Source organism: Vespula vulgaris, chromosome 2 (genome assembly GCF_905475345.1).
Source record: "Vespula vulgaris chromosome 2, iyVesVulg1.1, whole genome shotgun sequence".
Taxonomy (NCBI): domain Eukaryota; kingdom Metazoa; phylum Arthropoda; class Insecta; order Hymenoptera; family Vespidae; genus Vespula; species Vespula vulgaris.
The window spans coordinates 17375487-17385057 of NC_066587.1; the positions used below are offsets into that span (position 1 = coordinate 17375487).

The following is a 9571-nucleotide window of genomic DNA, read 5'->3' on the forward strand; positions in this document are numbered from 1 at the left end:
ATATATATATATATATATATATATATATAAAGTTTCAAAGTTATTGTAGAAAAATATCTTGGACGTGGAATGTTTCGAAGAAATTCGTAAGTTTCGAGAAAAAGCTATCGAAGCACTCGGAATCTTTAGAATATGATAGAAAGTGTAGGTAAGCGAGATGCGCGTTCTGAAAAAGGACGAGGAAGCTATTGGTGCCAGCTGATACGACAATTTTCGAGAATGACATCGATAAGTGCGAACGGGTTAAATCACCGACTGAATCTTCGATCGAGAAAACGTCTTTCTGGCCAGTAGCCATAAAATCTTGAAAGATTTCGATTCGTTGAAATCCTTTGACACATGAGATTTTGATATTGTATCGAGATCGTCTTATATAGAACATTTACCATCTCTTTTTCTCCTCTCTCTTTCTCTCTCTATCTCTCGTTGGGTATGATTTGGCGAGATACTCTTTCAGTTTTTAGATATGCATGCATAAAGCTTCGCAATCGGAGTGGAAAATCCTTCCTCGATCTGTTCCATGTGTTTCTCGATATAAATGTGTGTTATACATATGTTTGTATGTGTGTACGTGTGTGTGCTCGTTGCCAAGGGAATTGCAGTAGGTATTAAGCGAGAACATAGAAATGTGATTTTCCGTCGAAAACGAAAGGATTCTTTTTCGGAAATCCGGTCAGTAGAAAATATCCGCTTATACACTCTGACGTATACTAGTTCGTGATAACGTTGCAAAATTTCAGGTAGATCATCTTTATCCTATCGTAAAAATCAAAGGATCCAAATATCCTCGTAGAAATTCCAATGGTATCTCGAAAGAAATTACATATATGTTCGGTGGTAGAATCTCAAAAATATACATATAAGTTTCTTTCTTTGTTTCGTTCGTTTGTAGAAAGAGCGAAGACAGAGACCATTCGATTTTATAAATACGTATTACGAATATTTCGCCGAGTTGCATTCACCGTGTTTGGTTATTCCAAGCATTTCTCTGGTAGAGAATTTTCCATAGTAGAAAATTTCTACTGGCGTATGTCTCCGATGTACGGATCTATGTATGTATATATGTTTTTATGTACATATCTATACACGTACGTACGTGAATACGTATGTATTTATGTATCGTCAGTTATATTTAACTTACCTCGTAGTTTAGCATTTTCTTTTGCATTTTGTCGTAGTACTGGCCAGGCAACGCGCAACAGTACGACCCGTCCACCAGTCATTTGGCCAAAGAAAGCCACTGGTCTATTTTCGCAAATATAAATCTGTCGAGAATGTTCAATCTTCATAAGACAAGATGAGAGTAGAAAGAATCATGAAATTTTCCTTTTTTGAAAACTCGCTCGACTGACTTTAGTCACGATCCAAGAAACGAAAAAAGGAAGAAAAGAAAAAGGGAGAGAGAGAGAGAGAGAGAGAGAGAAATGTAGTTGATCGAGATGATAGAACTGCTCCTCCTATTTCATGAGAATAGACGGGGAGAAAACCGATTTGAGAGATAAAAGTATTCGTATTTGTTCTTTTCTCCCACCCAACCCTCCTCTCTCAACCTTCGGCCTCGTCTCCCACGTAGTCGTTGATTCGCGTAGTAGTGATTTTTACTTGACGCGTGCACGCGACGTGTTCTCTTGAGAAAGAAAGATTCCTTTCTTCGATAAAGTGTTTAATTCAACGACTTGCAAGTTACGTCGGATGATTTATGATCGAGAAAGTCGAGGGAAGCCGCTTAGATCGTGCAATTTACGTCGCTCGTCGATCCGTCTTGTACTATGTTACGAACGTTGAAAATATCGAGTAAGGCTTTACTAAGGGCTTACACAACATGCTTTATATATATATATATATATATATATATATATATATATATACACATATATATATGTGTATGTATATAAGAGTAGTTTTGAGAAGCTCTCGAGAATATAATATAGTCCTTTCTGTTTGTTCGTAATGCTTTTGTCATAATGAATACTAATGAATAAAGTGAAAATATAAGTGTGTATGTGTGTAGGAGGAAATAAGGGATAAAGATATAATATTAAAATGCTTGACTTTGTGATTAAAATATATATAAATAACTTTATTGTGTTTATAATAAAATGACCTATCTATATTACAAATATACAAAATCGTGACTATTTACATTAAATCTCCGTCTCGAGTTTCAAACGAGTTACCTATTACTTATTTTCGAAGAACGTTCGTTATTTATTTATTTATTTAATATTTTTTTATATTTTTTTTCTTTATTTTTTTTCTTTATTTTTTTTTCTTTATTTTTTTTCATATTAATGAATAATCGATCGATTGATTAAACTATGATGTCTTCATCAAGTAGAAAGAGAAAAAGGTTATTTCGTTGCAAATACAAGGTGCAAGGTAGCGAGTTGTGCTCCTCGCGATATAATCGTGGTTGCATTTATTTATTTATTTATTTATTTATTTATTTATTTATTTATTTATTTATTTATTTATTTATTTATTTATTTATTTATTTTTTCTTTCCTTTTTTTTGTATTTTTTTTTGTTTTTTTTTTTTCGTTTTCGCTCTAATTACACTTGCGCACTACGAAGCTATATCACGATTCTCAAAAATACGAATAAATCGTTTTTATTTTTTATGTTCGGACACCATGTCTTTATGTATACGTGTATGAGTGAATGACCGTATGTGTGTGTATATGCGTGTATGAGTACGTGTATTTTATCGGGAAAAGGATATAATTCTGGATTAGTGTGAGAAATATTTTCTTGATAATAAGTAGTGAGAAAAAAGAGATCGCAACTCTCGAAGTTCGAAGCGAGGAACGACGTACATCCTGAAACAGAAAACAAAAAGAAAGAAGAAAAGCGGGTATTGATCGAAATGCTATCTGCTATCGGTTATCGTATTACACACGATTGACATTTATTTGCACGTGAAAATATTCAATTATCATATTATGCACCATCTGATAATAATCAGTACGTGAAATTGAACGAAATAACATAAAATATATATATATATATACATATATATATATATTTATTTATTTATTTACGTATTTTTCAAACGAGGGAAAATACAGACACGATCATAGAGGGATTGAGAATTTTCATGAAATTTCTTGTGCTCGTTTGAGCTAACGAATTTTTATTATTTCTTTTTTTTTTCATCCACCCTTCTCTTCCGCCACATTTTTTTCTTTATTCTATTTTTTTTCGTTTTTTTTTTTTTTCATTTTCATTTCTTCATTCACTTTATACCGTACACGTTCCAGTCAATTTGAATAGAAAATGGATACATAACGATTTCCCGATAAAACGATGAAGCAGTTTATCGAAACTCACCTTCCCCTTGCTGCGATTTCCAATTACTCTCTGTACGTATTGCGATAATACTTCTGGCAACATTTCACATCTGCAACAAAAAGAAAATTCCAGATTTGAATCTTTGTTTTTCGTTGGTACACACGTGTCTCGCCTGGTTAGATAATCTTTCAAACGTCAAAAAATATAATTACGTATACTGAGTAAAGCGAACTGATGAAATATAAACAAATATATACATACGTATACATATACAAAAACATATATATACATACATATATATATATATATATACATATATATCTGCAAAAAGATTTATACATTATTTCGATTTACAAACGAAATAAAATATAAAAAGAGAGAGACAGAGATAGACATTGTCAGTATACGTGGTATAACGTCGAGTATTTGTTTTATAAACGTGGAATATAAACGTGAAAGAGAGCCTTGCGTTATGGAAGACTTCGAGATATATCGACGTAACTTTCGAAATGCATTTAAAGTTCCGCTTCGTCGTCTACCGTGCATCGAATTGTATTTTCTTTTTACGATGATGGCCACGTGGGTGAGTACTCGCTCACATTTCTTCTCTCTCTCTCTCTCTCTCTCTCTCTCTCTCTCTCTCTCTCTCTCTCTCTCTCTCTCCCTCTCTCTTTTTCTTACAGAATGTCGCATCGTATCAAAACGATTCTTTTTCGAAAACGCGAGTGGAAGTCCTTGGTAGAAATGTCTGTCTTTGCAATTTCGTTTTACCGCTAACATTTCTACCTTTTCTCATCTTTTTTAACTTTTCTCTCTCTCTCTCTCTCTCTCTCTCTCTACACACACACACACACATATCTGTCTCTATCTGTCTCTATCTCTTCCTCTGTCTTTTTTTCTCCCATCACTTTTTTCCTTGTACCACGAATAGAAGACGCTTGACACGTTGAGTCAATGCACGACCTTATTTCGTGCCTCCGCAAAATCCGTCAAGATAATTTTCGATTCTCAACGAGCTATATAAAAAAATATGAATATCTTTCGGAATATATTTTTTCAAAGAATAGAATATTATATGAGATCATATGAGATCGTGAGAAAGAGAGAGGGAAAGTAAAGTAGAAAAAATGAGAACGTCAACGAACGTGACAACGAATGCCAAGATAAATTTGCCAAAAAGAAAAGTTTAAGAGACTGTTTAAAATTATCAAAAAAACGAGATTATCTAAAAAATAATGTAAAATTATCGAAAAGAATATTATTTAAAAAATAATGTAAAATCATCGAAGAAAAAAAAATTATCTGAAAAAACAAAATCGAAAAAATAATTTTGTTGATATACGTTCCGTTCGCGAACTACATACCGATGAGTTTCATTGAGGATCAAAAGAGAAAGAAAGAGAGAGAGAGAAAGAGAAAGAAAGAGATCGAATAAAAAAAAAACAAAGAAATCAACAAAGCTCGCTACGCGGAAAGAGACGGAGAACAATCGCAATCCGGCAGCACGCGGCGTCAGTCGTTTATTGTTTCCACTCGAGAGGCATCGTATTCTACGATGATTCCAATAAATTTAGATCGTCGAAAAGCCCTTGTGAAAAGGAGTGAAAGGAAGAAGGAGCCATTGAAAAAGGTGCAAGTGAAAGGAAAGAGAGAGAAATAGAAAGAGAGAGAGAGAGAGAGAGAGAGAGATGAACCGCAAAGGTCTTTGCGTTGGTACGCGCAATGTAATTACGACATGCCCCCACAAGAGAATGAGGAGAAAGAGGAAGAGAAGTTGAAGGGTGGAAGAGGAGGATTAGTCGAGCGAAAAAATAATGGTATGGGGTTGCGGTATAGTTTGTATTGCGAGAGGAGAGAAAGGGGAAAGGGAGTTTTAGGAGTAACCCATGTAGGATGAGAAGGGTACAATCGAAACAAACGCAACTACAAGGGAAGAGAGAGGACACGGTACGTAAACAGTGAAGTTATTGATTGCGAAAAATCACTTCCGGCCAAACGTAGAAACGCAACACGGACGACGCGGAACGTGTGCCGAAAAGAGGAAAAGAGATAGAGAGATAGATGGAGAGAGGGAGAGAGGGAGAGAGGGAGAGAGAAGGATCGTTGGTAGGCAGCTTTGATTGGAAAGTCGCCAAAACGCAGCTCGACGTTTGTTTTCAATGAGAAAAACGAGGAGTAACGAATTCGGTTCATCGATCGTTAATTTCATTTTAATTGTTGTAAGGATTGATTGAAATTTTAATAAAACGTGCTAGCATACACTCGCACACGCGCGTACGCTCTCTTTTTCTCTTTCTTTCTCTTTCTCTTATTTTTTCTCGGTAGTTTCTCAGATTGATAACACAGACGTCAAGAAAAGCACTAAACGTCGGAAGTAACGATACTACTGGCGGAACAGCGAAAATTCAAGGTTTTGTAACTTGACGTAAGAGGAATCGGTGCTCGAGTTACCTGCGATTAGTATCGCGTTTGAATTATTAAAGCCAAGCGAAGACAGGATGACGTATCGTCGGAAAGCGAGATTCATTCTCCCGTGAATCACTACCGATATCGATATCGCTGTAAGTAAGTAAGTAAGTAAGTAAGTAAGTAAGTACTTACTTTTTCTATATTCTTGGAGGGCTGCAAATCGATTTGGGGATTTGAACTACGCCTTGAACTTTGGGGAAGTGAAACTGTCAATCATTCGACACCTTCAAAGTTTGATCTTTATCATTGGACATTTTATCGAGTCTTCGTTAAATAATTTCTCGACGAGTCTAACTGCTCGAAGTCGATCTTACCCCCTTCTCCTCCTCCTCTTCCTCCTTCGCTCAGTTAAGTTAAATTTTCTCTTTTGGATACGAAAGGGGAATAAAAAAAAAGAAAAAGAAAAAAGAAGAATAGCAAGATTTCTATAGAGAGAGGAAAAAAGATAGGAAGAGAGAAAATGAGAAAGAGAGAGCGAGAGAGAGAGAGAGAGAGAGAGAGAGAGAGAGAGAGAGAGAAAGAAAGAGAGAAAAGAGTATCGAGGAAACTGGCTAGCTGCAATCAGATTATTTCCCTTTCGTTCGCCCCGGTATCGACGGAACGGCGACGTGCTTTTAAAGGAAAGGCGCTTTTCCACGGAAAATTCTTTTCCTTTCGAATTATCGATTTGGTCGCTCTTATCCTCTCGTAAATATCGCAAATGAACAGCGGTGAATGTGTAGGAGGACTTTGAGATTCGTAGGAATATATCGAGTAGGTGGAGCGACTAGTGTTCGTTCACTTTCTCGGTGTTCTCTTTCTCTCTTTTTTTCTCTCTCCCATAGTCGGCCGTGGGAAACGGCAAACGCTATATTCCCTGGTAGTTAACTAAAATGGAAATAGCGGTGGCGAGGTGGCAAAGTAATACAATCGCAACGAAATTCGATTTGTCCGCGTAATGAAAACGTCGGATTCACGGTACGCCGGTCCCCGCCGCATAAACTTCGGCATATCTGTCGATTTTCCATTTTCACGCAAGTATCAAACTTAACGGGAGATTACTTCGTTGTTGTTCGCAGCGGCAAGCAGCCACCAAGCTCACACGTTCTATAATAGTGTGGAAGTAATAGTAGTAGTAGTAGTATTAGTAATAGTAGTATTAGTAGTAGTAGTAGTAGTAATAGTAGTAGTAGTAGTAGTAGTTGCGGTTTCTCGTCTAACCTCCGCTCTAACGATGATAAATAACGATCGTTTTACAACGTCCTCGTTGAAGTTCCGAAAGTTGTCAATCATCAGCTCTGGTACGTTAAATAGATTAATAATACACGATCGAATCGATGAAAAGAAAAATGTATTATCGGATAAAAAACGATTGTTCGTACGTGAAAAGCTTGCATATATAGTACACGCACATACCCACACATACATATATACATATGAATGTATAAAAGGAAAAAATATATATAACATTCTTCTCGTTTGTCGATAATTGTCGATAAAGTTTTGAAGCAATAACATATCGACATTTTCGTCGAAAGAGGAGGCGCAACGTCATATTCGACATTTCGTGATAGAAATTACCATCGCGACACTTTTAGAAATCATGTGTAATAGTACTTCCTTTTTTACGAACGACAGAAACATGATGTATTAAGATCGAGATACTAGAATTCGTTATTCCAGCGTGCAGGACCATTATTCGTAAAGAGTGATATTCCTGATCCACTATTCCATTAATCTCATTTCCTCTTTCTCTTTCTCTCTCTCTCTCTTTTTCTCCTTCCCTCTCTTTCTTTTACTCAACTCTCCAACCGATCTTCTTATATATACTTCTCGCCAACCTCTCCCCTCTCATCCCTCGCATATATTCCTTTAGACAAATCGCCTTCGCGTATTTAAATTCAGCGAAGAAACCGCGAAGGCAATCGTCGGGAATTTGCGCCGGAAAGAAAGTAATATCATTCAAAAAGTAGCGATTGCGCGCGCGGGGCTACGTTTTAGCTTGCTGTTGGTTGGTAGGTAGATAGGTAGGTAGGTTGGATGGTAGGTTGGTTGGTTGGTTGGTTGGTTGGTTGGCTGGTTGCCTGGCTGGTTGGCTGGCTGGCTGGTTGGTTGGTTGGTTGGTTGGTTGGTTGGTTGGTTGGTTGGTTCCTTAGTTGGTTGGTTGGTTGCTCGGTTCGCTGGATCGACAAAGAGAGGAGGTTATTCCCCGATGCGAAAGTTTCTCTCCATTTTACATTACCGGAATAGTTCCGGAGGAAAATGTTAGTCGCCGAGGAAACTTCATTTCCGCGATAACTTTTCCAATTATTATCAGATGGCAAATGAACACTCTTTGTACTTTCTGATAACTCTTAATCCCGCTCGATCCCCACCACCGTTTCATTTTCCACCTCCCCACACACATTTCGCATCGTACACACCTCCCTCGCTCACTCTCATTTCCAACCTCCAACCACCAACCTTATTTCTTTGTAGATAACTTATATGCATATGTATGTATATAGACATACATAAATCTATACGCATATACGTATATATGTATATATCTATTACTATATGTAGTAAATAGGATATAGACCGATTTGAACGAGTCCGAGCAGGAAGTCGACGACTTAAATTATAGTGCGAAGCCGATGGAAAGCCGGACGTATAAAGCTTTCCGGCGGTGCGACGTATTATCTCGATAAGGCGCTCTCGCGTGAACGCGCGATACGTATTGTGGCGATTAAGCGAGCGTAACGTTGAGATATTTCATCGGAGAGTTTCCGGTATCTCCTATCTATCTATATATATATGTGTGTGTGTGTGTGTGTGTGTGTTTAGATATATAAATATATATATATATATATCTGTTTAGCCCTATACATACGAAACGCATTTTGTCGCAGATTCAAAGAGAAGACCGATAGATCGATAAATCGATCGATCGATCGATCATAATACTAACATTGCTACTTTTCATTATTCTTGTTTCTTTCTAGAAAGAGCTAGATAATTACCAAGGAAATCTCTTTTCTTTTCTTTTTGTTTTTCCCTTTTTATTTTTCTCTTCATAGACAATTCCCAATATCGCACTGTCCGGTAACTTATCCAAAATTTTTTATATTCTCGCAAAGCCAATACAAACTCGGTCGGAAAGCAACGTGAATTGCTAGAGAATTTTTTCAAAAGAAGAAAAATTTCATTTTACCATCCTGTACGAGTTGTTCGTAATTACTAACTTATAATAGACTGGTTAAAAGTTTTCGAATAAAACGGTACGCCAGTACGCGCATATCTACTTCTGAACGGTTTCATAATTCCAAGTAATTTTACGATAAATCGTCATTTATTTAGTATGGAAATATTATCTTTGGAATATGTTTTATTACGTATTAACAGATATTTTTTTAAAGTCGTCAATAACGATAGAGAAAATCGTTATTGACCAACACGTTACAAAATGGCATTAATTGAATAATAAAAATAAAGTACAATGTAAAAATAATGATAACGAATTCTCTTTCATTTTTTATATACGAAGAGAATCTCGAATATTATCGAATTAGTACAAAATTTGTTTGATTCGTGTTAATAATATATCATTTCATAAATAAAATCTCTTCGAACAAATTGGAAAAGTATAAAAAGTAGAAAGAGAAGAAATAAAAGAAAAGAAAAGAAAAGAAAAAAAAATCGAAGGAGAAGAAGAAGAAGAAAAAGAAAAAAAAAGGAAACAGCAATAACAATAACAAGGACAACAACGCAAGAAAAAGAGAAGTCGTTCATAGCGTGAGATCTTTAATTAAACGAGATACTTAAAGTAGTATGGAGTAGGCGTTATTTGTAT

The 9571-nt window shown here is 36.1% G+C and overlaps 1 protein-coding gene across 1 annotated transcript in view; it reads right to left on the reverse strand.

The window, feature by feature from the left end:
* Positions 1-2052: 2052 nt before the first annotated feature.
* The window catches only part of LOC127061918 (toll-like receptor 6), a 76265-nt gene continuing 68746 nt past the window's right edge, over positions 2053-9571 (reverse strand). The window contains exons 3-4 of the mRNA XM_050989425.1: positions 3331-3400; positions 2053-2819 (exon numbers count right to left, since the gene is read on the reverse strand). The gene's annotated coding sequence lies outside the window, so the exon portion shown is untranslated. The remainder of the gene's footprint in view (positions 2820-3330; positions 3401-9571) is intronic.